The 13,739-nt window shown below is 42.6% G+C and overlaps 1 long non-coding RNA gene across 1 annotated transcript; it reads left to right on the forward strand.

Annotated features, from left to right (window-relative positions):
• The first annotated feature begins 1,068 nt into the window (after positions 1–1,068).
• On the forward strand, positions 1,069–13,223 carry LOC126998348 (uncharacterized). The gene is made up of 3 exons (XR_007752787.1): positions 1,069–1,497; positions 5,456–5,546; positions 11,690–13,223. It is a non-coding gene; the product is annotated as an uncharacterized LOC126998348 (long non-coding RNA).
• Positions 13,224–13,739: the final 516 nt, after the last annotated feature.

The following is a 13,739-nucleotide window of genomic DNA, read 5'->3' on the forward strand; positions in this document are numbered from 1 at the left end:
TACAAGGATGGAGATGGCGGTGCCTGGTGGAAGAAAGATTGGCAAAGAAACGGAAGGCAATCCTTTCTTCCATCAAACATTACCTCTCCTCTATCCTTGTATATTTGGCATTTCTCTTTTTTTAATTTTTATTTATTGATTTATTTTTCTAATCATCGGGGGCCCCCTGAATAATGGCAAATATATGGAGAAATATGTATGGAGGCACAATGGATAAATATTGACTGGAAATATTAGAAACAAACTAAGTGAGAATTAACAACAGATGAGGCAATGATTATATAAAAAATCACCAAGCCTGCTATTTATGTATTTACGTACTCAGGAAGTGGCGGCCAGGGTGAAAGGAATGACTAGTAGAAGATACCATATATATAGCTTATCCTGCTCTTATGCAGATGATGTGCGTTTTTGATATACAGCATGGACGTGATGGCTTGAGTGAGAACGAGATAGAGAATTTGCAAGTGATGGGTAAACCCACCTGTTGGGAGAGTATTGCGCCACTTTCGAAGCACATTCGAAATTGATCTATGCAGGATTTTACAGTTTGGTAACAATGTGGTACGCAAGGTTCAGAGGATGCCTTTGTATGTTGAGTAATGTTTTGTTTTCATTGTTTGTTAGAGAAGCTGTCGATATTAATGATTGACCAAACGAGTCATAGAACCAAAATCAAAAATATTCCAGTGTTCTGTTGAAAGCAAGATATGGTTAAGAAACAATTGATAAGGATATTAATCAATACATTATAAGTGTGTGAAGGATCTGGGTGTCTGAAATTAGTTGAAAAAGCAGTCAAAGCCGCAGGCGAAAATGATTCATTCAGGGAACCTTGAGAAAAACAAAAGACGATCACGGTCAGTCAGAAATCAGCTCGCAGCCGCAAAATAGCTCGCAAAAAGGGGTCCAACTTGCTAATGTTTTGTTTTTAATTAACCCTTACACTGGTGGGTTTTTTCCTTATCATCACCTCTATTGTTTATTTGTCCTAACTCGGCTCCAATATATGGCAAAAACATAAGAGAAATACTTTTAACCAAGAGAATGCGTTACAACAAACGAATAGGGCAGATTTTAGAAAGAATTACTCCACGTTTACGTTCACTCAGTTCTTGCTTGTTTGGTCTGTTGGTCTGGTGTGTTATTGTATTGCCGGCAATATCAACCATCACAAAGACCACAAGTGGACAAACTAGAACAAAACCAGGCAAAATAAATAGGTTTTCCTGCTGTATAATCCCCAGTGCGCACGCGTAGTGGACAGCAGAGCGACCTATTTCTGCAAGGAGGTATTTCTCGCAACATTGCTCAGTCATGGCGGAGACTGAGAGGAGGGCGTTGGTGCTGCTGTTAATCGCTTTCTCCCCGCCCTATCAGCACTGTTTTCGTCAAGGAAGCCCCAGAGGAAGTTTTCTTAATTGGTGTTCGTTATTAGCCATCACCACCTTGACCAGACGCACAACGGCCAAAGGAACCCGGCGCATGGAACAAAGAGTAAGGCCTCTCGTCGTCTCCGTAACCAATTTATCTTTTGTTGTAGGTTATTGTCTTCCACCAACTTTCAAACCTCCCGGAAAGCCATGGGAAAGAAGGCAGATCAAAAGCCTCCATAGACGGGTTTGCGGGAGGCCATGTGTTAGGGTCACGGTGTTTCGGGCCTAAATTTTTAAATGTATCGGGTGGTAAAAATGTAGCAGGAGTAGGCATATTATTATCAAGACAACTTAAATGTATCGGGCTTCCATTACGACTATCACCCAAGGCCCCAGAGAAAGGTAACCGGGTCTTTTTTTTCTTCTTTTTTTTTACCTAATCGTGGTTCCGAAGATCAACCATGTTTTCTTGGGTGTATTTTCCTATCATGGTTCAAAAGATCAACCATGTTTTCTTGGGTGTTTTTTCCTATCATGGTTCAGAAGATCAACCATGTTTTCTTGGGTGTTTTTATTTCCTAATCATGGTTCAGAAGATCAGCCATGTTTTCTTGGGTGTTTTTTCCTATCGTGGTTCAGAAGATCAACCATGTTTTCTTGGGTGTTTTTTCCTATCATGGCTCAGAAGATCAACCATGATTACTTGTGTTTTTTTTTCCTATCATGGTTCAGAAGATCAGCCATGTTTTCTTGGGTGTTTTTTTCTTAATCATGGTTCAGAAGATCAACCATGTTTTCTTGGGTGTTTTTATTTCCTAATCATGGTTCAGAAGATCAGCCATGTTTTCTTGGGTGTTTTTTCCTATCATGGTTCAGAAGATCAACCATGTTTTCTTGGGTGTTTTTTCCTATCATGGCTCAGAAGATCAACCATGTTTACTTGGGTGTTTTTTTGGCAAAACTTAAGAATAACCACTCCAAACCAATATTCATAGTAATTTAGCATGCGAAAGAATTATTAATATAATGCATTTTCGTATACGCTTTACCTTGGGGAGGGGCCAGGGGGGCAAGCCTCTTTAATTATAGAGTTAGGTGGCTTGGATTTTCTAAGTCCATTGTTATTGTTTCACAAGCGCCTCTATGCACAGACTGAGCCTCATACCTGCCTTGCAGTGCACCCTACAAACTAGTTCCTAAGTCAGTAATATCCAAAATGCGCATGGATTATAACGATTTCGGACAAAAAAACGGTCTTTTAAGAGTTTTATGTTATTTTTTTCTCTATATTAAAGCAACTAATGCCACAGCTATTTGTATTTTCTAATACATTCGTAAAATGTTACTACGCGAGGGTATCAGCGGCGGCACCTAACGGTGGGTTCCTGAAGTCAGTTGTTTTCAAGCCGCCATAATGGATGGAAGGCCCGACACTCACTCCCTCAAAATATCCGTCTACTTTACCTTTCGGTAAGTGTTAACTGAGTATTTAACCTCTTTATTGGTGTGCATGTAGGTTGACAAAAGGACCGATTACTATCCCAGTACCGGGTCCAACAAAGACACGGGCGTGTCAAGTGTAACATATGGTGTGACAAGCACGTGTCAGAAAACAAACGGATATTGTTCAATGCGCGATACTTATAGTGGAATTTGAGTAAAATGGAGGCCAGGGTCATACGTAACAGTCGGTAGGTCACTCCCGCGTCAGTTAACAGCAGGAGCGTCAGTTCGATCTGGATGACAGCTGTCACAAATCTGTTTTATTTTGTACCTTAAACTACTTGGTAAAAATTATCTAGCATCAACTTACAAGAAGTGGACGGGTTAACCGTCAGTATTGTACCATATGTAATTATGAAACATGACATTTCCCAAGAGTTGCTCGACTACGATTGGGGTGGTGGGGTGGGGGTTCAGCTACGCTGACCATCCAAGTATACGCCCTACACTCGTCAACAGACCCGCTGCAGCGGCTACTACGTTATATAGGAATAGATTACAAGAGTATACGTTAGGGAATTTCCTTTCTTTAAAGACTAGGGATTTTTCCCGATTTTGGGGATTTTTGTAGGGACATTTTGAAAGCCCATTTTTCAGTGATTTGGCCGCCCACCACCAAAATCACTGTTCCCTACAAGGATTAATCGGGCTAACGACCACCAAAACCACAGCTCCCTAAAGGGATTAATCGAGCTAACGCCGCCGCCGCAAAATAGCTCGCATTCATTACCTACCGTATGAAGCATCACTTGGTCTTTATATATTTTTTTTCTACAAACGTTTGGTTAGCGACGGTACGCTTGGTTAGCAACGGTAGGCTTGGTTAGCGCTGGTATGCTTGGTTAGCGATGGTACGCTTGGTTAGCGATGGTACGCTTGGTTAGCGATGGTACGCTTGGTTAGCGATAGTATGCTTGGTTAGCGACTAGCCCACGCATGTGAGATCAGGTCCACCACGCGTGGTTATTTTTTTTTTTTTAGAACACGCAGCCCAACGGCTGCCATGCTGAGGGCCGGGTATAGCCCGGGCCTGTTCAGCCCGAGTCCCGGATGGCCTTGAGTCATGGCTCAGGGCTGTTTTGGGGTGGTTAGCGATGGTATGCTTGGTTAGCGATTAGCCCACGCATGTGAGTATACGGTAGAGATTTTCCCTACTTTGGAGACTAGGGAATTTTTCCTGATTTAGGGATTTTTCTAGGGAAATTTTGGAAGGCCATTTTTCAGTGATATGGGCTCCCCCCCCCCCCCCAATACCCCGGTTCCCCACAGTTCCCCAGGCTTGTCTTGGGGGATTGGGGGGGCTGGGGTGGTGGAGGGGGTGGAGTGATGATTCTTAAGATTTACCTTTTTCTTAATCATGGTTCAGAAGATCAGCCATGTTTTCTTGGTTGTTTTTTTCTTAATTGTGGTTCAGAAGATCCACCATGTTTTCTTGGGTGTTTTTTCTTAATCGTGGTTCAGAAGATCAACCATGTTTTCTTGGGTGTTTTTTTCTTAATCGTGGTTCAGAAGATCAGCCATGTTTTCTTGGGTGTTTTTTTTCCTAATCATGGTTCAGAAGATCAACCATGTTTACTTGGGTGTTTTTTTCTTAATCATGGTTCAGAAGATCAGCCATGTTTTCTTGGGTGTTTTTTCTTAATTGGTTCAGAAGATCAACCATGTTTTCTTGCGTGTTTTTTTTCTTAATCGTGGTTCAGAAGATCAGCCATGTTTTCTTGGGTGTTTTTTTCCTAATCATGGTTCAGAAGATCAACCATGTTTTCTTGCGTGTTTTTTGCTGATTTTTCCGGGTTCACGCCTGGTAAGTCAACACCTGACCGTATCCTAGCGCTTCACGTATTAGTTAGGGAAAATTAGCAAAAACTTTTGACAGTCTGTGAACAAATTGCTTACCAAAAAATTTTGGTATATGTTCAGAGAGTTGCCCATCTCACTGTGGTACTTCTCACCTTAACCATGGGTTAGATCTCATTATTCTATGCATTTTGAACCCCATATATATATGCATCGCAAATTACCAAATTCTGGGGAGCCAATCAAAGTCCGGGTGCTCAGATGGTCTGTCTGAAAATATTGGATATTAACTTTTTGCCAATAATGACTTGTGGGATGTCTAACTAGTGGTCTTTTGGGGTGCTTAATTGATTCCAACCATTAAATCAGAGGAAAAATGAATCCCTGGCCATAAAATATTGATATGGTACATTTTTAAATGTCACTTTTTTTAGTTTATTTGGCTCAGTTGATTCAGATTGTTCAAATTGTGCTGAAACTTTTTTGCCAATAGTGACTTGTGGCATGTCTAAATACTAGTTTTTGGGGCTGCTGAATAGATTCAAACCATTATTTAAAGAAAAAAAAAACACCTTGATCATAGAAAATGTATTTTATTGACATTTTTAACAGAACAGTGCTCACTGTAAATATTGCTTCACCAGCTTTTATAACCTTATTCATTAAACTACTCAGTCTCTCCCTCACTTCTCTTGTCATCCTGCTTGTTTTTGTTCAAGCAAGAGTTACCATGATAGATGCCACAAGCAGAAATACAATTGACACCCTGCTTTTTACAGCACCGCCTAAGTGAGCTGCAGTTCCCCGCACAGTTGCAGCTGACAAATGTCAGGAGGTAGTCTGGTGCATCCAATGATGGACTTTGCAGAGGTAAGCTCAGAGAGAGTGCTGTGCTGCTGCTCCTGTTGTCGGGGAGAGTTTCTCAGGTTTGATGCTCCCAATAGCAGCTCGCTTGCTGAAGATGTTGAATCTCAAGTCTTCCAAGTCTTTGGAGGAGTTCCTATGGAACATGAGCTCGAAAAATTCACAGCCTGCTTTAATTATGTCTCCTTTCTCAGCTTGGATGTCCATAAGCACATCCATTGCCCTCTCTGCTTCATCAGTTTTGCAGAGCTTGCTTAGCAAAGTTGGTTTGCTAAACCCAAAAATTGCAGACACTTCATCACAGCCAGAGAAACTGTGCAAGAAGATGAGATACTTCCGGTATCTCTCTGAGAGGGCCTCCCGGATCTTTCCGACATCGTAAGATGTTTCCTTGGCTGTCGTGAGGAAAATTGGATGGTCTGCAGCATGATGAATCAACATAACCAGGATGTCTGTGTCCTCAGCCCTCACCTCGACAGTGGACTCTCTTGGCTCATCTACAGCTGTGCGGACTATGGAGGTGTCGGCATCATTGGAGCATTGCTGTATACTCTGATTCCATTCTTAGTGAAAGTCTCTGCAAGGAGCAGAATGAGCTGGGTTTTGTTGTTCTTGTTATCGCGGAACTTTTCTCTTGCAATTATGACTTTTAGATCCAGTCGAATCTTACTGTCACAGCCTGCATTCTTTGTTTGTCTCAAGTGGTCATGGTCCTTAGTGGAGCTGCCATATCCATCAAAGAACACCGTTATCCAGAGGTGATGAATCCCCATGGACTTCACAAACCGGAGGTACCTCTCGGCAACATCCTTCCAAGTCAAGTTAGCTCCCCACTTGACATTGTGCAGGAGCCACCCACCATCAACCACTAGGCTTGTGCAGTTTTTTTTTTCAACAGGTTCCACACATGCCTTCAGGAACCTTGATAAGGTAGCCTTGTCTGGCTTTCGCAACTTTTGATTTTTGGCAAACTGAGACATCAGTGTTGGTGTTAACTCAAAGCGCAGAGCCTCTTGAATTTTGACTTCACACTCACTGATAATAATAAGGTGGTTAAATAGCTTCAGTGAGTCAATGACCAGCCTCTCACCCTTGACTTTGGGTCCAGATCTGAGGCTTGCAAGTGATTTGACCTTGTGTTTGTTTTCCATTGAATCCAGAACAGTTTTCCCATCCATCTTAGCCTGTATGGCTCTGCCAACTTCTGCTTGATCAGCATTGACTTGGTCTTTGGGAGTGCTACTGAACCCAGTTGAGAAAGACACCAGAGTATCCTTGTCCCACGTGGCATCAAAAGGGTTGACTTCCTCCAACCACTCAACTATGGTGTTGACATAGCTGGGCGTTATTGCAATAAGTTATTGCGATACTTTATCGCTGATAACAAAATCGGGTTATTGGCCATCCGCTACTTATTTAAATACTATATATCGGTATCTTCGTTACTTTTGTAACCAAACTAGCGATAATCGCTACTTTTTTGTCCAGCTTCTTACCCGTGAATGCGGGACTGAGGCAAGGCTGTATCCTTGCCCCATCGCTTTTCAATACTTGTATGGACTGGGTACTGAGCAGAGCTGTGGACCAGAGTCATTGTGGAGCATCCATTGGCAATACCGGGGTCACTGACTCTAAACTGTTTTTGCCGATGATGCAGTAATCCTGGCGGAGTCGCTGGAGGTTTTGGTGATGGCTCTCGAGGCACTGCACGAGGAGGCGAAGCCCTTGGGACTTAAGGTCTCCTGGGCCAAGACCAAGGTACAGGTGTTTGGAGGCTTGCTAGATGAAACAGTACAGTCTGTTCATGCGTGTGGCGAGGACATTGAGATCTCAGAAAGCTTCACGTATCTTAGTACCATAGTTCATAACAATGGTGAGTCTCGCTAGGAAGTCTTACGGCTGATTGGCCTGGCCCATGGTGTTATGGACTCGCTCAACACGAGTATATGGCGTTGTTGATACCTGCGCAGAAGGACAAAGATCTGGATCTTCAAGTCCCTTGTGCTACCTGCCTTACTCTGTGGTTGTGAGACATGGACACTAAATGGGGACTTGGAGAGGTGGATTGGTGCCTTTAGTAATAAATGTATGCAGAATCATGGAATATATTATTACTGCATAGTCCGTCAATGCCAACTCCAGCTTTACAGACGCGTGGCATATTACCCTGAAGCTGATCCTGCTCATCGGGTTGTCTTTGTAAGAGATAATCCTGAGTGGAGGAGGCCAAGGGGACGGCCACGGAGTTCATGGATTGAGCAAATCGATAGATCCTGCCAGGAGGTACTCGGGATGGGAAGGGGGCCTGCATGGAGTAGGGATGTACCTATACCAAAATTGTGACCGATACCGATACCCCAATATTTGACCGATACCGATACCTGTGCACTGATTTTTTTTTATACAATTCCAGCAGCTAAAGGGCAATATCAAATGTTAAGAAAAAAAAAGACCCACTACTCGTTGTTCCACCATAGAAGGGAAGAAAAAAAAAGTAATCAGTGCTGATCTGAAAAAAGGTGTCCATAGTCATGAAGACTGTGAAGACTGAAGAAATCCCCAGACCCTGGCCACGTGCCCCGTTCTGGGGCTACCGTCTGACTGACCGAGGCAGGCAAATGAGGCGAGTGGAGGGGCTCCGCCAATCCCGCACCGAAGCTACTAAACCTGTATTGTACGCGTCTGCGGTACCAAAGGCTTTACTGTATACTAAATATTATATACTTGTATTTAAAGTAATATGAATCATATCGTTTAAAGTGATGAAAATTAAATTGCGGGAAATTCAAAACTATCTAGTATCATAATACTAGATTATTACACTCTTCTAATATTTTTTCAACAATTTAGAAAATCCAATTTCTCTTGAACAAAATTATTTGCAACAAGTGACATGCGATGTACAAAACTCCTTCAAGTATCGGTAGTATCGGCAGAAAATCAGCCGATACCGATACTCTTAGAATGTGCCGATACCACCGATACTGATACTGATACCGATACATCGGTACATCCCTAGCATGGAGACTTGCCCGGCCGGACCCCCGGGCTTGGTGTCGTAGGGTGGGTGAGGCGACTCTCCCCCCAGCGTATGCCCCCACAGATTGACTGATATTTCCTGATCATGGTGTTTTAGGTTCTCTTAAGCTACGGTTACACTAGTCACTGTTACCCCTGGGCTGGACGATTTTGCCTGGGCTGGAAGCCAGCCGTAGGCCTGGTTTATAACGCAAGTGGTCACACAGAAGCCTGCCCAGTCCAGCCGCCTGCGCTCTTCCGAGAACCCCAGATGTAAACAAAGCATGACAACCATGGATATGGGAAGCGAGAAGGACTGAGCCAATATTGTTGAGGCCCTCCAAGAGGCTATATATGGCCTCTTGTGGCCATGAAATTGATTTTTCTAGGGATACCATGGTGTCTTTGTTGGCGTTGGCTTGACGAAGGCCTGTATTTGCTTACATCTGGTTTCCAAGTCAAGCGAGTGTGAAGGTGCTGTGTTTTACTAATTTGTGTGTCGTTAGTGATCATTAATTATACAGGAAAACTAATAATTTAATTATATAATAATATAATATTTATATATTTTATTATATAGGATAATTTGGTTTTAGTTGTATGCTTGAATCAGTATCTCAATACCTCTGCTGCGCCCTACCGTTGCCAGATTGTCGTACTCAGAGCATAGTATTTACTGGTGTCTGACGCCTAACTATATTGCCAAGAAACATCAGAAATTAACTATTTTAATGATAATTATAAGTGAATTTCCTTATTTGGGTCCACGAGACAGTTTTTGGGTCGGAAGTCGGTAAATATAAGAGGCTGAGTAAGACAATCTGGCAACTTTGCACGGCGTGCCCAGCCATACCACTGGGAGAACAACGATCCAGCGCGTCCACTCAAACTTACCCTGGGCTGGGCGATTTTGGCTGGGCTGGGCAGGGGTAGCAGTGACTAGTGTAACCGCGGCTTTACCTAGAGGGCCTCCTGGACCGCAGCTCAGGAGCCTGCAAATACAGGAAGCCGCACACTGCTGATGCGCCAGCCCATACAAAATATAATTAACTATAAGGCAGTGTAATGTATGTATAAATGGCTGGATGGTGCATCATATGCAGCTAGTATGTCAACAGCATATCACCCATATTTTTGGTGTGGGTATTGCACAAAGTGGTACAGGTAACTCTCGATTTACGCGAGTTTGGTTTACGCGTTTTTTAAATAACGCGGGGTCCAAAATCCAAAGAAATGTTTAATTTACACGTTTTTTCACTTATACGCGATATTTTATGGAGTGGCCACCAGATGTCTCATGCAACTGGAGTCACACGGCGCCGCGACCACACAGCTGAGCTCAGTTCTTCGCGAGCGCCACTTAAACAACAATACAATACCCACGCTGCCACGCTACTCAACAATAGGGGTGGGCAGGTACCGATACCACTACCTGTACTAACGGTACCGATACCAGACTGCTCGGTACCGGTACCAATACAAGCCAGTCGCTCATGGTGTCCCTCATTTCTTCCTCACGAGTGAGGCTGAGACTGAGTGCCTGAGTGGATATCTCGGTGATATGGATATTTTCTCTCTCTCTCTCTCTCTCTCTCTCTCTCTCTCTCTCTCTCTCTCTCTCTCTCTCTCTCTCTCTCTCTCTCTCTCTACTGAAGGAAATGAATATTTATTTTCCGATAGAAACCTACCTCTTGTTTGATTTACATTGTTTTTGATTTACGCGACCTCTTCAAGGACACAATACTCGCGTAAATCGAGAGTTACCTTTATGATAAGTTAGCTTATCTCCTTTCCAGTGTTGTCAGCCCTAATCTTTCACATCTTTCTTCATACTTCATGTCTCAGCTTCTCCAGTTCTAGGATGTCTTTCCTGTAGTATGGGGACAGCACTGAACTGCGCATTCCAAGTGGGGCCTAACGAGGCCCCACCATCCTGTTCCCCTTGGCTGCCACCTGAGCCACATGCTGTGCAGGTTTTAGATCTGATGATACCAAGATTCCAAGATCTTTTTCCATTTCTGATGTTTTCAAAGTTTTTCCCTTCACTTCATATGTATGTACATTTTGCGTTTCTGTGACCTATGTGGACAGTAGCACACTTTTCTGTATTTAACTCCAACATCCATTTTTCACTCCATGCCTGTATTTTTAGTAGGTCATTCTGCATTTCTTGAAGATCTTCATTAAATCAATTTTTTTCACCTATTAACCAAATAATCTTTCAGATATCCTGGAAGTTTTACCTCAAAGTTATTATTACCATGCTCGTGTTTGGCTCCATATATATTGTGTTGCCGCTAATACACCTACTGCAGGGGTGAATCACACAGCCCGACTTATTTGATGCGCTTTAATACGGTAAACCTAGAATAAGCAATACAACACTTGTCAAACGACACAACACAACACATTTACATCAAATGTCACCTTATCGTATGAGACAATTATTACCAAACTTTTAACTTACAATAATGAAGGGTCTGTGGTAGCCTTTTCTGCTTCTGTCTGTGGAGACAGGGCATGGCTGCCAGAACACCGGGCCTCTGCCATCTCCATCACACTCTCGTTCCTTTCTCCTTTCCGTCAGCTGTGGAGACATGTGCTACCTACGTCCCTCTCTCCTGCCTCTGGCAGACTGGGGCACGGCCGTCCGCTACCCGCTGCCTTCCATCCCACTCTCCTGTCTATGACAGAGACAGGGGCACAGCAGTCCGCTACCTGCTGCCTTCCGTCCCACTCTCCTGTCTGCGGTGGAGACGGGCACGGCCGTCTGCTCCCTGCTGCCTCCCGTTCCACTCTGTCCTCTTGCCTGAGTCAACCTATCTATGGCCTCTCATTTGACCCTTGGGTCAAATATGAGATTCATAACAGCTTTCCTTATCTCTATCCTATTAGGCACTGTAAACAACATGCCGGGGCGCCCCGACAACTCGCTCGGGACGCCCCGCTCTTTCCCTTACATTAGTACATTCATACAGTCCGTACATTTATTTGCCCTTCATATGTGCGATTACACATTGCTTCTGAACACCATGGTCAGAGGCTGTTTGCTGCCTCTCAAATTACACCCATACTGCTTTGTTAACAATTTTTTGTTGCTATTCCACAAATAATGACTCTTAACCTTTCAGAAGCAAGAATATACATCATATGAATTCTGTAATGATGTCAGCAGGAATGTCAGTCTGGTGGGCAGTACCTCCACAGTGTTCCATCGGGCAGCAGCTCAAAGATCCAGAGCACAGCACGAGAGGTGGAGGAAGGCAGTGCAGGTACATTTTATTGATGCCTAATAATTGAACAGTCTCGTGGATGTTGACCGCAATGAAGAAATCACACGTCTTGCCACGATAGCATTCTTTTTTTATAATGCTTTTATTTACTTGCGTCCATTTTACAAATTCAGACAAATGTGTAATGGAGTCACCTGGCTATTTAATTTTGTTTGATTTCAGCTCTGTCGATATCCCACCCTTAGAATTAGATAAAAAATAAGAATTATGACAGACATGTATACCCAATTAACTGAAGGGCTGCAGTTTGTTCCTGCACAGATGTAGTTACTTACCCAGGGAGGATGAAGTGACAGAGGGTTGTACATGGCAGTGCCAGCCGTGGGTGGATGCGGGCATGCTCCACACCTCTCATGAGTACAGGTCATGAAGTAGGCCTAAATTGTTGAAATGTTTGAAGAGAATGGGGATTGAAAGGGTGCCCAGAATATGGACACAGGGGAGTGAAATTTTTTATAGAAATATCTTCAGATTTATTCCTTGCATTAGTATCAGAAAATACCAGCAGAATCATATAAATGAACTTAGTGGTTCACTTGGAAAGTTTAATTTTTCAAATGGCTGTATTATTAGTAAACCTTAAGGCTTTATTGACTTTAAGGGACAGTACAAATTAATTAGTATATGGCATATATACATTTATCCATTCCAATAAATTCCTAAAGGCCTTGCTCACACCTCTTTGATCTTGATTGGCTGAAATGGCAGCTAGTCACATTGCTGAAATCCTTCACATTACTCAAGGTATTACATGGGCAACATTACCATTTGCAGCTTACCTGACAAGTCTTGAGATTATGAAGAAAAAATAAATGAATTACACTTATGCATCGCTGTGAAATATACTGAAGGTAATTTCACCAGTGAACATTTCTGATTGCTTGTCTTGTGGACTAATCAGACCATGAGTAATACAGTTTCTTGCATCCCACAGTGGAGATCCAGCCCCTTTCTAATTAATTCTAATAAGTGGCCAATATGGTGGCGATAAGGATTCTTTGAAACATGCTGTTTATCTCCCAGTAAATGTAAATTTCTGGGAATAAAAGTGCAGCCCTTCAGCCAGTGGGTGTATATAAGCTTGAAGTAGGTTTAAACTCTTAAAAGTGTAACAATTACACTGGCCAACAACAGATTTATCCGATTTTTAGTAGTTAGCCTACTCTGATGGGTGAAGAAAAAAATAGTTTTCTTGGTGTAACTCAGGAACTAATAGGTGTACGAAGATTTTTAGGATACCATAAGAATCCTTACTAAATTCCGCTTCGAAACATATATTCGGCTAAAAAAGTTGGCCGACAAAATTTCGAGATAGCAAGTGGGGAAGAGTTGGTACTTAGGATTTATTGTCTACAATACTCTATACGGAGACTTGAAATGAGTTTCTATTGTTTATATATAGCAAGTGGGGAAGAGTTGGTACTTAGGATTTATTGTCTACAATACTCTATACGGAGACTTGAAATGAGTTTCTATTGTTTATATATATTTTTTCCTCTATTTTTATTTGTGCATGTTCTAGTATAAGTCTTTATGAAGCCATTGATACCAAATCTATTGGGGTACGATATATCTGTAATGGTAAAATACGTACTGGAATATAGAGTTTCACGGCGGCAAAAAAAGGCTGGTTGGGTCTGAGAGATGCATGGTGAGTGGAAGAGAAACTTACTGTGTGTGAGAGGGTTAAAAACCTATTTTGGATGAGAAAAATCAACCAAAAAGTTATAAGATCAGATTTTTAAAAAATCGACTTGGCACAAAAACCTGACCTGATCGAGAGAAACGGGTGTCATTTTCGGATTCAGTGGTGCAAGTTTGTCCTAAATCAGTTGAAAAAAACTAATGTTAAAACCTGACCTGTTCGAGAGAAACGGGTGTCATTTTC

This window comes from Eriocheir sinensis, chromosome 14 (genome assembly GCF_024679095.1).
Source record: "Eriocheir sinensis breed Jianghai 21 chromosome 14, ASM2467909v1, whole genome shotgun sequence".
Lineage (NCBI taxonomy): Eukaryota > Metazoa > Arthropoda > Malacostraca > Decapoda > Varunidae > Eriocheir > Eriocheir sinensis.